Source organism: Myotis lucifugus, unplaced genomic scaffold (assembly GCF_000147115.1).
Source record: "Myotis lucifugus unplaced genomic scaffold, Myoluc2.0 scaffold_124, whole genome shotgun sequence".
NCBI classification, from domain to species: domain Eukaryota; kingdom Metazoa; phylum Chordata; class Mammalia; order Chiroptera; family Vespertilionidae; genus Myotis; species Myotis lucifugus.
This window is the reverse complement of record NW_005871172.1, coordinates 194374-210229: the sequence shown is the minus strand read 5'-3', so window position 1 is coordinate 210229 and position 15856 is coordinate 194374. Positions and strand designations below refer to the sequence as shown.

The 15856-nt window shown below is 46.8% G+C and overlaps 1 protein-coding gene across 1 annotated transcript in view; it reads left to right on the top strand.

The window, feature by feature from the left end:
* Positions 1 to 1300: 1300 nt before the first annotated feature.
* LOC102424833 (neuron navigator 2-like) overlaps positions 1301 to 15856 on the top strand; it is a gene marked incomplete at its 3' end in the record, with an annotated part of 207039 nt that continues 192483 nt past the window's right edge. The window contains exon 1 of the mRNA XM_023758154.1: positions 1301 to 1740. The remainder of the gene's footprint in view (positions 1741 to 15856) is intronic.

Below are 15856 nucleotides of genomic sequence, written 5' to 3'. Positions count from 1 at the left end.
CCAAGAGCAATTCTAGTGGCTGATACAGTCTCTCTTTCTTGTTACATGTATATTTTCTCATTCAGACCCTCACAACAGCTCTTCTATTATCTTCATTTTATAGATTAGACAACTGAAAATAAGAGAGGTTTACCCAAGCAGCTAGGATGGCAGAGATGAGACCTGAACTCTGTCACTGTTTTAAAAATGTGTCAGAGCCGCCTCCCATGCATGTGAGGAGGGTAATTTTGATCTAGACATGTAGATTGGGATGCATATTAGTTTTCTAGGGCTGCCATTAAGAACAAAGACAAAAGCACTCTAAGTGGGTGGTGTAAAACAATAGGAATTTATTCTCTCATAGTTCTGGAGGATAAGGGTCTAAAATCCAGATGCCAGCAGGGTTGGTTCCTTCCGGAGGGTCTGAGGGAGACTCTATCTCATGCCTCTTGCCTCTGTCCTCCCTTCTGGTGGTTGCTGGCAGTTCCTGACATTGCTTGGCTGTAGACCCATTTCTTTCATCTTCGTCGTCATTTTCACGCAGTGTTCTTCACTGTGTCTATGAGTCTTCACGTGGCCTAGTTACAAGAACACCAGTCATTGGATTTAGGATGCACCTTAATCCATTACAAACTCATCTTAACTAAACACATCTGCAGAGACCCCATTTCCAAATAAAGTCACATTCCGAGGCCCCAGAAGGACATGAATTTTTGGGGAGAACCATTCAACCCAGGACGGAACCAGCTCATGAAGGTAGTGCCAAGGAATTTGAATTTTGGTCAAGGAACCACATGTAGGGCTTTTAGGAGAAGGATAGTAGGATCCAACTGAAATGCCTCCTCAATTCTGACTGGTTCCCTGTGCTTTCTCTCTGGCCACAGCTCCCTGTCCTCGTTGCTCTGTTAGGGAATGGAACAGCACGGGCTTCCATCACTGTTTTCTGAGTGTAGCAGCCTTTTCTTCCTTTTGGAAACTTTGGAAACTGCACTCGCCTCCATTGCGCCTTCAGCTGATCAGTATGCCGCATGAAAGTATGTAAAGCCTGATGCATTAGTCACAACAAATCTGCTCCCGCTGGGAGTCGAGAAGACAGACAGGGCGCCAGTTTCTCTTTGGTGAGCACAGTTTGCTCTCCCCTCATGTCATTTACACTTGGCCCCTGCCTCGGACTCATGCCCAGAGTCCCTTTCCTGGATTGTCCCTGGTGTAGGAAGAGCTGCCAAGTCCTGGCCAGGACAGGGGCCAGGGGCTGAGGGAGGGTAGAGGGTCAGACTGGGAGGGGCCTCTGGGCCAGGCTGCTCCACGGGCAAGACCCTGATGCCCAGCGAACACTGCACCAGCTGGAAGCAGTGAAAAGTCCTGGGTGACCACCTCAGCGCCCCCCTCTGACCCACCTCCAGCAAACACTGGGCTATTTTGATGTTGCTTTGAAGCTGGGAGAGCACTGGAACTTTGGGCCTGCTCAGGGGGCGGAAGCCACAGGCTCCTTTGGCCTTTGTGGTTTTGCCAAACCCTTGACTAGCCTCCAAGGGAGCGGTTTTTGGAGAGACACACTTGGCTTCAGTGAGTGCGTGGAGGCCTAGGGCTTCTATTTATTTTGAACAGGGATAGTCAAGCAGCCCAGCAGGATGTCTCCATACTGGGCCCAGCGTGATGTCTTCAGATTCTGGGGCTGTAGGTTGGGTGACAAGGAGAGAGCTTGAATTCCTGAATCGGAGGGTTCACCTCCTCTGCTTCTTGTTAGCTGTGTGATCTCAGGTAAGCTGCTTGACCTCCCTGAACCTTCGTTTTTTTTCAGCTATAAAATAAAGTGGGTAATTCCTGGCCCTTAGAGGGTTAAGCATGAACTGAGAGGATTTATGATAAAGTGCTTTGTAGGCTGTGGTGTGTAATGGGAAGGTATAATGAAAAAAATGTGTAGACACAGTAATAGTTTACATTTATTGGAGGTGTGGTATGTGTTAGTCATTGTTCTGAATACTTTTCATGGATTGTCTTATTTAACCTGCACAATAGCCCTAGGAGTTGACACTGTTGTTATCTCTATTTCATAGATGAGGAAACTGTGGTTTACAAATTTTAAGTAATTTGCCTGGCCGGTATGGCTCAGTGGTTGAGTGTCAATCCATGAACCAAGAGGTCACTGGTTGGATTCCTGGTCAGGGCACACACCCAGGTTGTGGATACCTACCTCGTGGGCATGCAGAAGGCAGCCAATCAATGTTTCTTATCAATGTTTCTATCTCTATATTCCTCTCCCTTCCTCTCTCTCAAAGTCAATAAAAACATATTTAAAAAAAGTAGAATTTAAATATTTTGCTAAAGCTCTAACAGCACATTGGTTGTGAAGGCTATATTCAGACTTCAGAGCTTGCAGACTTACTCCCCAGTCTACACTACCTCTCGCTCAGGCAGTGCGAGGAAGGGTGGTACAGGGTCAGGGGGACAGGGGGGCAGGAGACAGTGGCCGTGGTGATAAGGGGGGGAGTGTTGTAAGAGACAGTGTGGGACAGGGACCATTCTGGCTGAGGCTGATTCCTGGGGTGACTGTGCTGCTGTGTCATTGGTGTCTAGTGAGGGATGAAGGTGGAGGAGGAAAGGCTCAGGCAGGACAGGGCGGGCTGGTGGGTGGCCTCCTTGACGGGTGGGCTCAGGCTTGGAGCCTGTGAAGCCCTCTCCCATTTTGCTGCAGGGAAAGCAGGCAGCAGACCTGGGGGCTTCGGGGTGCCCTCCGCATCCACAGGGGCTGGTCACCACCGTCTGGTACACCAGGGATTGGCGTGGTAATCACCCCGTGACCAGGCCCAAGGCTGCCAAGGTGGGAGCCAAGGCCTCCCCATGGAGGCAGAGCGGCCTCATCTGCCCACTCTCCTGTGTGCCCAGGAGACTGGCTTTAATTTATTACCCACGTGGGGGTTTTGTCAGGACCCCACCATCTACAGAGCATTGCTGGTGAATGAACCTAATAAGCTTTTCCCCTCTTGAGAGGAAGAAGGGGATCTTGTGCAGTTGGTCAGAAAGAAACCATAGAACCCTGAACCTGGAAGACGCCTTAGAGACAAACCTGTCTAGCACTCTCACGGATAAGAGGGGGCTACGCTTGGGTATTATTTTGACTTAGTGTTACAACAATGGTTGGTGAAGATCTTCCTGGGGAAAAAAGAAAACAAAAACAAAAACCCACACTTTTCCTGACTTGGTAAGCAGAGTAAATGGACTCTGATTGCAGAGTCTGGCCCCAGAGCAGAGAGGAGCTTCCGGGGTCGGGGAAGGGGCTGGTTCCCACCTCGGGTACCAACTGGCTGTGTTTTGGGGCAAGTCAATAAACGTGTCTGATTCCTGTTTCCTGCTTTGTAAAATGTAGATAATAATGGATACCTACCTCATGGGGGCAGACTGAATAAAATCGTATCAATAACGTGCTCACCACACAGTGAGTATTGAATAAAGGGTGCCTGCTGCTACCATTCGGGGGTACAGATGCAGAGGTTACAGATGAGCAGTGATGTAGAGTGTGACAGAATGCACAATGGTGGCAAGATGGTCTACCAGTGTTGCCCTGAGCTCAGGCCTCCGTAACATAACATCCCTCAGAGTTGCTTTTATTTCATCCTCTTTCCACCCTCCCCCCCCTGGGGGGGGGGGGGGGGGGTGGATAAAAAGTCTGTGATCTTCTCACTTGTCTCCATTGCCTGAAAGGTAATATCTAGGAGGAAAACATTCCCTATAACAGTGATGGCAAACCTTTTGAGCTCGGCATGTCAGCATTTTGAAAAACCCTAACTTAACTCTGGTGCCGTGTCACATATAGAAATTTTTTGATATTTGCAACCATAGTAGAACAAAGATTTATATTTTTGTTATTTATTTTATATATTTAAATGCCATTTAACAAAGAAAAATCAACCAAAAAAATGAATTCGCGTGTCATAGGTTTGCCATCACTGCCCTATCAAGTGAGAGTTCCAGTATACGAATTAGAGTTTTAGAACAGAGTTTTGTCTGTATTTCATTTCACAAGCAGCCCCGGCACATCTACCAGTGTGTGAGCCCAGGCACGGCTCCTCGGGGAGGCAGGCTGGAGAGAGGTACCCAGCCTAAGCCAGCTGTGCGAGGGCCCATCCTCTGTCCCATCCCAGGGCAATACAGTAGATTTGTGCTATGACAGCTCATCTTATCCCACCAGCCCCACAGATGGCTTCAGCTGAAATCATCATTGGACGGTGCTGTTATGAGTCTCTTCCCTCCTGGCCTGGGGACATGCAGGATCCTGGAAGAGATCAAAGACCCATGCACAGAAGTTATTGACTCACAAGCTCTGAGAACTGACCGTCCACTGGTGACTAAGCTTTGACTCGTCTATTTGGTGGGTTCCGCAAGGGCCTGGCCACATCCTGTTTCTTTCCTCTCTCAGAATGCAGTCCTCATGTTCATGTTATGAAAACAGCATCTTTTCAAAATTAAATTGGAGGATTCAGGGAGAAGAATTGAGAGTCCTTTCCAAGAAGGAATTAAGCTGAGAGAACCAAATCCTGCCCAATATCCCAGGTTATAAAGAATCAGTTATGAACTACAGTGCAGTTGACTTTGGCCCTGCGATCTATAGGGAAAACTAGGGGCGGGCGGGGGAGGGGGGGAATAGTAACAAATCAGCAGTACAAGCAATGTTTGCTCGTGAGCTCTTCCAGTCATGTATGAAAATAAGTAATTCCGTCCCAGGATCCTATCGTGTTTGCTTCGTGCCCCAAGGTGTGGAGTTTGGAAACATGCCAGTGCTTGTGGTTCTTCCGCTTTGGGGAATTAAGAAAAGGAAACCCCCTTGGGAGTACTATTTCTTGGAAACCTGTTACTCACCTGAGCCCTGTGTTCAGATGGAGGCTGAGTCTGAAAGGGCTTGTGGAGAAACTGAGCCGGGGGAGCTGCTCCATCTGTGTCAAAGCCCAGAGCCAGTGCTGGTGTCTCTATTCAGATTTCCCAAGGTGAGGGAAGTCCAGGGGGCATTCGGTCTTTGGGGAGTCATTTATTCATTTATCTTTTTATTGAGCATCTACTATACACCAGACACTGTTTTAACCCCTGTGAAATAAGAATAGCAAGGTGTCTGTTGTCATGGAATTTACCTTCTTGTGGGAAGATACTGCAGATAAAACACCAGTAAACAAATGCATTCATACATTTATTTCAGAGACTGGCAGGTGCTATGAAGAAAGCAAAGGGGGTGATGTGTTTGAGAATGGCTGGGGGCGGCATTAGATGAGGAGCTTAATGAAGATTGCTCCTAGGAGGCAGCACCAACCACATGAAGAGCAGGGGTGGGTGCCTGAGCCGGGCAGTGGTATTGCCAACTCAAAGACTCCGGGTGGGGACAGCCTTGGCTCATTCAATGAACAGCAATGGCTGTTGTCACTGGAGCCTCTGAATGAGTGACTCCTTTCAGCTTCATCCCTGACGTTCTCTAACCCCAGCTGGACCAGATGGTCATCTCCTGGACGTAGGGTAGGAAGGCGTGTCTAGAACTGCTTTGGAGACAAGCGGAAATAACTGATTAGAGGACGAATGCTACCCTCCTTCTCACCTCCACATCAAACTCTGTTTGTTATCTCCTTGTCAAGCTCTGTTATCTTCCTGTTTTCTCTAGGGGAGTCTACTTCTCTTCATGTCCCTTACCTTCACCCTGGTCAAGGCTACCAGCATCTCTCCCCAGGTCTACTGAAGAAGCTCTGGACCAGATTTCTCCCACATGACCTGCTCATCTCCGGTCCATGCCTCACACTGGGTTCAGAATAATCTTTTAAAACCTCAAATCTGATCATGTCTCACACAGCCTCTCAGTGCTTTTCCATGATTCCCCATTGCTCTCAGGATAAGGACCCAAATCCCTACAATGACATGTAAAGCTGTATCTAGACAGACCCCCTATTTCTTTTCTCGCCTTGTTCCTAGCCATTTGTGTTTTCACTTTCTATGCTCTGGCTACCCAAGCTCTTTTTTTTCTTTCTTTTTTTTAGTTCCTCCAATGTTCTGAACTAGTTCTGGCCCCAGGGCCTTTGCACATCCTCAGTGGCTCCCAATCTGTTCTCTTTCCATGTACCTTGGCCTTGGAAACTTCTACTCAGGTCTCAACACAGCTGTTACTTTGCCAGGGATATCTTTCTCATTCTTCAACACTATAGTACTATAAAGGGATTTTTATTTCCCAATATTGCTTCATATTTTTTTTCATACCTCTCAGAACAGTTGAGCAGAAATAAGCTAATAAGAGATGACAAGGAAGCACCTGTTAGACTATGTTCGGTCTAAAGAATAAAATAGAGCCCTGGCTGGTTTGGCTCAGTGGTTGGAGCATCAGCCTGTGGACCGAAGGGTCTTGTGTTTGATTCCCAGTCAAAGGCACATACCTCTGTTGAAGGTTCGATCCCCAGCCTGGGGTAGGGCTTGTGCAGGAGGCAACCAGTCGGCGTGTCTCTCTGATATCGATGTTTCTCTTTCTCTCCCCCCTCTTCCCTCCCTTCCACTCTGTCTGAAAATCAATGGGAAAAAATATCCTGGGGTGAGGATTAAAGAATAAAATAGAAGTGCTTTGTAATGAGTTTTTTCATTCCTGGAGTTCTCCACTTTTTAGAACAGGTTGGTGAAATAAGGCAGACCTCTGGGGCCTGAGGGGAAGCCACCATGACGTGTCCTTGCTGCACGAGTCCATGAGTTCCAGAGGCAGGAACCACGGCTGTCTTGCTTATTACTGTGTCCTCAGCCCTCGGAAAGTGTCTGGAGCACAGTAGACACTTGATATGTATGCGTGGAAGCAATGAATGCTCACAATGACCTTGAATCTTAAATGTTCCACTTGAATGTGCTACTTGCTTTCAACAAAAAGGAAACACAGGAGACCGTCTGTATTTTCTGTTCCATTTCTCTACCCTATAGAGACGGTGATTGATATCTGGAGTTCAAGAATAAGCAGAGTGAGCAGGAATTCTGGCAGATGAACAACCTGCTTAGGAAGTCTGTTCTTGCCTCGGACTATCAGAACAGTGTTATTTTCTTTGGCTCTAAGGAGTCGAAGACTGTGTGTACTCAGGGAAATGGTATAGACCCACGGTGTGGAGTCGGGGCCAGGGGTGAGACTCAAATAATAATCAAGTGAAAGAGGGTTGTGTGAAGCCTGGAGGGGGACATTGCCTTTCTCAGCAGCCGAGGAACTGGAACATTTCCCCTTGTGTCAATGTGGAAGTGAATGAATTAAGCTCCGTTTTATGCCGTGCCTGGAAAAATACCAATGCCGTACTCACATCGTTTCTGAAAGCAAACCCCAAATGCCACTCAGTCTCAGCTCTACGAGAGACTGTTACAGGGGAAAAAAGAGTCAACATTCACAGACTATAGGAAATATCCCTGGAGCGGAAAAAGATTACAGCCATGGATTTTTGCTTTTCTGAGGTTACATACCCTTTTGAAAATCCGACAAAAGCAATGGACCCTTTCCCCGCTCTGTGCCCCTTCTCCATCTGCAAAATGCATATTCATGTAACATTTTCCCACCCATGGGGATCCCTGAAGGGGCATAGCCTCAGGTTAAAAATTCCAGTTAGTGGGTCTGATTGGAAATTGAACAGAAATAAGCTAATAAGAGGTGACAAGGAAGCACAAGTTAGATAATGTTCAGTCTAAAGGATCTATATATATAAAATTCTAATATGCAAAGTGTCCCCTCAGGAGTTTGACCAGGAGTTTGAATGTTCGCTATGATGTGTGCTGACCACCAGAGGGCAGTGCGGAATGAAGGAAGGCCCTGGCCGGCAGCCGGCAGCCAGGGAAGGGGGGCGGGGGGGGGGTCCTGGTCAGCAGCTGCTAAGGATCCTATCTAGGCACGAATTTCATGCACTGGGCCTCTAGTAAAATAGAAGTGCTTTGTAATTAGGTTTTTTTTTTTTATTCCTGAAGTTCTTCACTTTTTAGAACAGGTTCGTTGGCACAGGGTGATCATGTACATCAGAGTGAAATAAGGCAGACCTCTAGGGTCTAAGGGGAAGCCACTCTGAGCATCTCCTGGGGTTTAGCCTCCCATGGTGATCCACCCACTAAAAGGTGAGCACTAGAAGGCCAGGGTTGTACTCTGTCATGTTCACCACTGGTTCCCAGTGTCTACTCCTGGTTGGCACTTAGTACATGCTCAATAAGTACTTGTTGACTGAATGAATGAGTCATTCCTAAGTTGCCCTAGTTCATTCTGTCTTCCTCTCCTTTACTTTGTTCTGAATTTATCAGATGACTTAGTTTTGATTTATTTGTTCAAGAAATATTTATTTGCGTATCCCCCAGCCTCTGGTGGGTCCTAATTGTTCTCTAGGCATAGAGTGATGTGAGACTGCAGATGCTCTGGGGCTCATGGCCCCTGGGTGGAGTCTCGGTTCTGCTGGCCGGGAGTGATGAAAACTGTAAAATGGGTGTGAGAATTAAATAAGGTCACTCAGTGACACACAGCTGCGTGTGGTTTTAATAAGTGTCAGTCATTTTTATTATTACCTGGGTCCTCTGCCGAAGGTTTATTGGTTCCTTTGGGGTCCTCTTCACTTTTGGATCCCATAGTTCTGAACCTCAGAAACTAGTTGTTGCTCTTGATACAGCAGGTAAAGTGTAGCCTTTTCAAAGTTGCAGAATATGAATCGTGGCTGTATTTAAGGGTTGGAAATATTACTAATCTTCCCCCTTTCTGTTTTTCCATATTTTAATTGTAATTAATAAGCAAATAGTACTTTCAAATGTAAAAAGTGCTGTATAAGAAAGAATGTTATCATTAAAATGTGTTTATTCAATTTTACAAAATTTAGAGGTGGAAAACAAGAGTATTTTATTGTCTCTGGTCTGTAGAATCAGCTCGAGAACTTAATTTGTCCACTATGTTTTCCAAATAAAAATGCCCGAACACAAGCACTAAGAAAGCAGGGGTGCGTTCCTGAGTAGACACGGGTGTGTTGTGCAGTTTAGTAGATGTAGGGTTGAGAACTTGGACTGCTGGCTTTGTGTCCAAGCTCTACCACTATCCAGCCTCATAGGTAACTTTGGGTAAACTGCTCAACCTCTTTAAGCCTCGGTTTTCTCATCAGTAAAATGGGAGAGACCAATGGAGAAATATTTCCTTATAGATTGTTGTGGGAATGAATATCAAATACTTCCCTTGTAAGAGTGAGTCTTTAACTTGTTCTTTTTTCTTTCTTTTTTTTCAAATAGCATCAGTGACATCACCATTCTTTACATGTGTGTGCATTTTGCATATATGTGTATGGAAATGTCTTCACTTTGATATTTAATTAAGCAAACTGATCATAGCCAAACCAGAACTTTTGATTTCTTAAACCATCTCGCCATCTGCTTCCCCTGTAGTCTCCTGCATTTCCATAAGTCGCATCCATATTCACCCACTTGTTTAAGCAGAAGCCTTAGGGTCCCTCTTTCCTCTCTTTGCTTCACATCCCACATTCCACTTGACAACTCAGCTGACGAGTCTCACAATCAGTCTCTTTTCACCACAGCATGTCCACCATCCCAGATCCATCCACCATCCTCACTCCTGTGTGAATGTAATAGCGCCAGCTCACCTCCCGGTGCCACCCTGGACCCTACATCCATTTCCCCGTGGAGCCAGAGTAATAGAGGACAAGTGTGCCCCAGGTCGGGCCACTTCCTTGCTCAGAACTTACCTCACCCTCCTCGGCTTCCTATAATACTGAGAATAGAACCCAAATGGCTTACTGGCCTTCGTTCAGATCTCTCTACTAGGGGATAAGCAAGCTTCTTAGGTTTTGTGGGCCACATAGGAGTCCGTCACCTTCTTCTCCTTCTTTGCTTTTATCTTTGTCTCTGTTTCTATCTCTATCCCTGTTTCCTCCTCCTTCTAACCCTTTAAGAATGTAATAATTATTCTTGCTCATGAGCTTACAAAGACAGGCAGAGCTGGAGTTTGCCCATCCTCACTCTACAAGAGCTGGCCTTGACCTCTCTCTCCAGCCCATCTCTCACCCCCACCCCCACCCATCTTGCCCACTCTGCTCTAGCCTCAGGGGCCTTCTTGCTGTCCTTGAGCACACTGGCCACCTTCTGCTCAGGGCCTGTGCACTCCTGTCCCTCTGTCCTAACACTGTTCCCTCCGGTCTGTTTCCTGGCTCTCTTCCTTCTTTGTTTGAGTCTCTGCTTGCTGCTGCCTCTTTGGAGGAGCCTCTCCCATTAGTCCCTCTAGAGTGCTTGTCCCCTCCCTCCAAGGCACACTCTGCCCTCACCTGGCTGTACTTCTTTCTGTGGTTTTGATTATATCTTTGTTTGTCAGTTATGCTGCCCTAGGATGTAAGCTCCTTGGCGGCAGGCTTTGTTTGTTCAGCTCTCTCTCTCTCCCCAGCATTCACAAAAGAATCTGATACTTAGCGGTCATTCAAAAAATATTTGTTGTATAAATTAATGAATGTAAGAACTGTTCTACCCTGTAGCTAGATAGCTTTCAACCCCTGCAGTATCACTCATTTGCAACAAGGTGGCCCTCTTTTTAAATGCTCAGCCCTGTTGGCTCTGTCTCATCACGAGGGATTGGATGAAGGCGCCAAGCTGTGCTCTGGGTGACAGTGATGACTGTGAGAATCCACTTCCATGTGCTGTCGGGTCTGAAGGATGAATCCGGGGGAGAACATGGGGGTGGAGAGGAGTGGTGGGAGGAGGGCCAAAGCCAGGCTTTGAAGTGAAGGGAACTGTCCAGCTCTCAGGAAGCTGATGTCACTAGAGCATCCCTGGATGATAAGTGCTCAGCAGAGCCAATGTCTGATGTCTCTTGGGGAGAGAGAAGCATCTCTCAGAGCCAGAGGAAGAACACTGAGATAAAGTGTCCTTCCCAGGAACGCAAGCCAAGCCAGCCTGCAAACCAGTTAGTGCAGACATTGAAGGGAGAATGCTTATCAGGCCTAGAGGGGATATGATGGAAAAATCTGGTATTTCTGGAGCCACTGTGACTCCCAGCCCCAGGGACAAATCCCCCAGAATCTGAGTCTTCAGGCCTCTTGGGAATGGCAAGCTAGAGGGGTGCATCCGGAGCAGTCAGGTATGCCCTCCTCCCACCCTGTCTTGCTCCAGAAGCCTCGGGATAAATGGACTTGGATCTGGGTCCTTGCAAGACAGGCTGAGCCCTTTCTTGGGGCCATTGTAGGAGGCTACTTGGGGGTGGGCTGAAAGGGGGGGTCCTGTGGAGGACTCCAGGGGGACTTCGCACCATATACCCACGAGTTCTGGCTCTGGGTCAGACAGCCTTGGATTGGGCAGTGAGCCTAGTTGTAAACTGACTCATACACCAGCAGGGACTGGATCAGCCCAGACTCAGGAGCCAGGTCAGGGAGTGAAAGGCTAAAGGAATCTCTTCATTGAATGCCAGTTAGGATAGAAACTGGTGGGTACACAACAGGGGAGGCTTCAGATTGGGGAATATTATGTCCAAGATCATGAGTCTAGCTCTTGAGTTTAGAAAATAAGACAGCTATGTAACATGAGGGAAAAATACAGTGGTAGTATCAATCAAACTGTCCTTGGAGCCTCGCCCCAGGAGCCCAAGGCAGGCGCTCAGGTGATCTGGGATAGGACAGTGGGTCAGCTGTGTGACTTTGGACCGGTCACCTGACCTTTCCTGCTTCAGTGTTTTCACTTGTACAATGCTAGTGGGAAATCTTGACTTTTTCCTCTCATTGAGTTCTTAGGATCAAATGACAGAGTAAAGGAAGTCTTTGCAGAGTTAAAAAGCCTCTAGTCATGTGTAACTTGATCCCTAATCAACTCGTATAAAACAGTGATACCGATAGGAACGATAAGCATGCGTGAGCACTGCCCGTGTGCCAGACACCATGACCAGTGCTTGTATGTGGGTCTCACGTGGGCCTTGGAGCAACCTAGCGAGAGAGGAACTCTCATAATCCCCATGAGCAGACGATGTTGTAGGGCCCAAAGAAGTGAAATAACTTGACCCAGGTCACCCACACTCGGCAAACAGACTCAGCACTCTCTCTCCCCTGCAGACAGGTTCAGTCCCTGCCGACTGCAGAGATGCTGCGGGGCCCTGACTCTGCCTGCTCTTCACCAAGTCCAAGAGCCAGCGGTTCCCATGGGGACGATGACTCCCCACCAATCGAGGAAGCAGAGAGAGGCCAGGAGTAAGAGCTCCTGCACACTATGGAGAGCAGGCACGTGAGGTGGAGCATTTCTCTCCAGGACGGACTGCCCTCGCAGCAGTTGAGTGGGTCTTGGAAAAACATTTCCTTGAGGAAGCAGAGGCAGGGAGGCAGTCTGGGAAGGGCAGGCTGTCGTTTTCCATCTTTGCATCCGGAAGAAGAGGAACAGCAGCGGGCGCTCCCTCCTGACCACCCCTTCTTCAGGGCAGCACTTGGGCCTGCAGCCCAGGCCAGTTTGCTCGGCTTGGCCTGTGTAATATTACCCCCTTAAGTGGAGTTTGGTGAGTTTGAAAGGGCTCTGGGGTGCCCCTCTCTGAGGATATCTCAGGAGCCTTTTCAGATGGACCCTGTTGGCAAAAAGACACGAAAACAGGTAGAAGAGGAATTATTGAAAGAACTGTGGCTTTTGCCCTAAACAAGAGAAGCCTGGGCACTGGCAAGTATCTGAAGGACTGGCTCACTGAGGCCTCCAGGAGGTGGGGGGAGGAATGGCAGGGGATGGTGTAAGGAAACAGAGAACTCACAGAAATGCAGTGTAACAGCTGGAAGCTTTTAGAAGGGGAAAGACTGCCTTGGGGACAGTAAGCTGGCCATCAAACAGATCGGGTGACCCTTTTGACTGGGGCCTTGCTCAGGTGGGGACCTGTTTCTGGAAGGAAGAGAACTTGGGGCTCACTATGGCCTGCACAGCCCTGTGAGTCTGTGGTTGTGTGAAGAGGGAGGGTGGGGAATGGGATGGAAGGGGGTGGAAATGGCGTGGCAGATTCAATGCAGGCCTGGGCCATGCTGGCCTCTCCCCACCCCCACGCTGGACCTCAGGTTGCCCCCCCTGTTATGTCGTGGTCCTAATGCCCTGGGACCATCAGACCTCACTGTTATTCCTTCTTCCCAGAATAACTACCCTTTGTGCCTGCTGGTTGCTGGGTGACACTAGTAGACAATGGGCCAGATGACTTATGCTGGGGCTGACTGTGTTACCTTTCTCAGGTAACATCTGTGTACAAAGCTTTTGCCCCCAGAGCAGTGGTTCTCAGTCTTTAGTTGGCATCAGCATGAGCTGCAGGACTTGTAAAAACGCAGACTAGTGGGACCCGCCGGAGTTTCTCATTCAGTAGGTCTGGGGTGGTGTCTGAGATTTTGCACATCTAACAAATTCTCAGGTATTAGTGATGATGTTGGTCCAAGGCTATAGATTCAGACAAATCCATGTTAGAATCCCAGCTGCCCCACTTGTGAGCTGTGTGATGACAGTGTAACTAACACCTCTGTGCTTTCGTTACCTGTTCTGTAAAATGGTAATGGTACTATTTTAAAAGGGTATTGTGAGAATTGAAATTGATGATGTGATGATTTATATAAAGAGCTTAGACAGTGTCTGGGACAAGTTAAGTATGCAAATATTCAAATATTAGCAATTTTCATTATCATAGTAAAGGATGGGTATTTCAGACACCCCTTGTCCCCCTCCATAGGATAGTGGCGCCCGGGCAGAGAAGGGTACGCATTCTCCTCCAGTTGTGCTCCATGTGCAGGGGCAATCCCATTGTCACTCCTTACCCAGCGGCTCCATGCTGGAAGGATGGGGATCCATCAGCAATAGGGCCATCCTTACAATCTTAGTCTTCTCTCTGGGGCCAGCCACACATTCTGAGTGACTGGCTTTTGCTGTGACTCTATAGGAGCCTCCCGCATAGGAGCCAGCTTGTGTATAGGACACACAGAGTGAGGTAATATTAAGTCTCTTGTCACATTACTGTTGGAGCCCCAGAGCCCCTCAGTCTTTTTATGTCCTGTGGTGCCTCGACTGACAGTTATAATGATGGAAGTACAGGCTTAGGTCTCCTGTAGAAGAGTCTCAAAGTTAAGTGAGAAAATCTAGGGGTGACTTTAGATGACCTTGGGCTACTCTAAACATTGCTGAAAAGGGGGATACTCTGTTCCTAGCTGGTTTGGCTCAGTGGATAGAGTGTTGGCCTGCAGACTGAAAGGTCCTGGGTTTGATTCTGGTTAAGAGCATACCTCAGTTACAGGCTCCATCCGTGGCCCTGGTCAGGGTGCATGTGGAAGGCAACCAATCAATGTGTCTCTTTTACATCAATGTTCCTCTCTCTCTGTCTCTCCCCCCTCCCTTCCATTCTCTCTAAAAATTAATGGGAAAATATTCTCAGGTGAGGATTAACAACAAGAAAGAAAGAAAGAAAGAAAGAAAGAAAGAAAGAAAGAAAGAAAGAAAGAAAGAAAGAAAGAAAGAAAGAAAAGGGGGAATCCTCTGGGAAAATCCATACCAGATTCTACCTTATGGGAGACATATTCTCAAGTGGGCTCCTTAGAGTAGTAGCTTACGAAATGCTCCACCCAAAGGGTTCTGTAGTCAAATAAATTTGGAAAGCAGTACTCTGTTTCCAAGTAACTCTCCAAGATTCTCCCAGGAGTCCTACAGTTCAAACACATGTGTAATGTTAAACATACTAAAATTTGTTTCCCATCAATTAATTTTGGGAAACTAGTGCTAGGAATTTACAATTGTCCAATTGCCTTCATATATAGTATCTCACTTGATTTTCAAAATATCCTCAGAGATATGATCATACCCATTTTACAGAAAAAAAGTCTGAGGTACAGAAAGGTTTATGATTTGCCTCAGATCACAGAGCTATTTAAAACATTATCTGTGGCCCTAGCTGGTTTGGCTCAGTGGATAGAGCATCGGCCTGTGGACTTAAGGATCCCAGGTTCGATTCTGGTCAAGGGCACATGCGCAGGCTGCAGGCTTGATCCCCAGTGTGGGTCTTGCAGGAGGCAGCTGATCAATGATTTGCTCCCCTCATTGATGTTTCTACTTTTCTCTCCCTCTCTCTTCTCTGAAATCAATAAAAAAATAAATACAAAATAAAAAATTATCTATGATTTCATGATCTGAGAAAGAATTTGGTGCATTTGATGGAATTTTATTTGTAGTAGCAGCAATTATTAAAAGCAAGCAAAAACAAAAATAAGCAAAAAAAAAAAAAGAACACCCACTAAGTGGGAATGGTACCTATTATTTGTCAAAACCCTTTTAGTGGAGTGCATTTATGTAATTTATTGATCTTAGGCTCACATTATGATTATGATGTTATCATACACACCCACAGAGAGAGAGAAAATAAGAGAGAGAGAGAGAGAGAGAGAGAGAGAGAGAGATAACAGCACAGGTTAAACATGTTTATTCTGGCCAGACTAGTGAGGCTCAGTGGTTGAGCATCGACCCAAGAACCAAGAGGTCACTGGTTTGATTCCTGGTCAGGGCACATGCCCAGGTTGCTTGATCCTTAGTAGTGGGCATGCAGGAAGCAGCCGACGAATGAAGTTTCTCTCTCATCCATGTTTCTATCCCTCTCCTTTCCTCTCTCTATAAAAATCAATAAAAACATTTTTTAAAAATGTAGATTCTGTAGCTAAACAGAGTTTAAATCCTAGTGATACCGCTTACTAGCTCAATGACCTTGGGCAAGTTATTTGATTTTTCTATGCCTGTTTCCCCCCACCTCCCTTTATAACATATCATTCTCAAACCTATATCATAAGGTTACTATGATGATTCAATGAGATATTACATGCAGCAGTCTCAGAATGGTGCCTGTAGAGCAGGGTAGATTTATTTATGAAAGTATTATTGTTTGTGTTATTATATTTGTTAC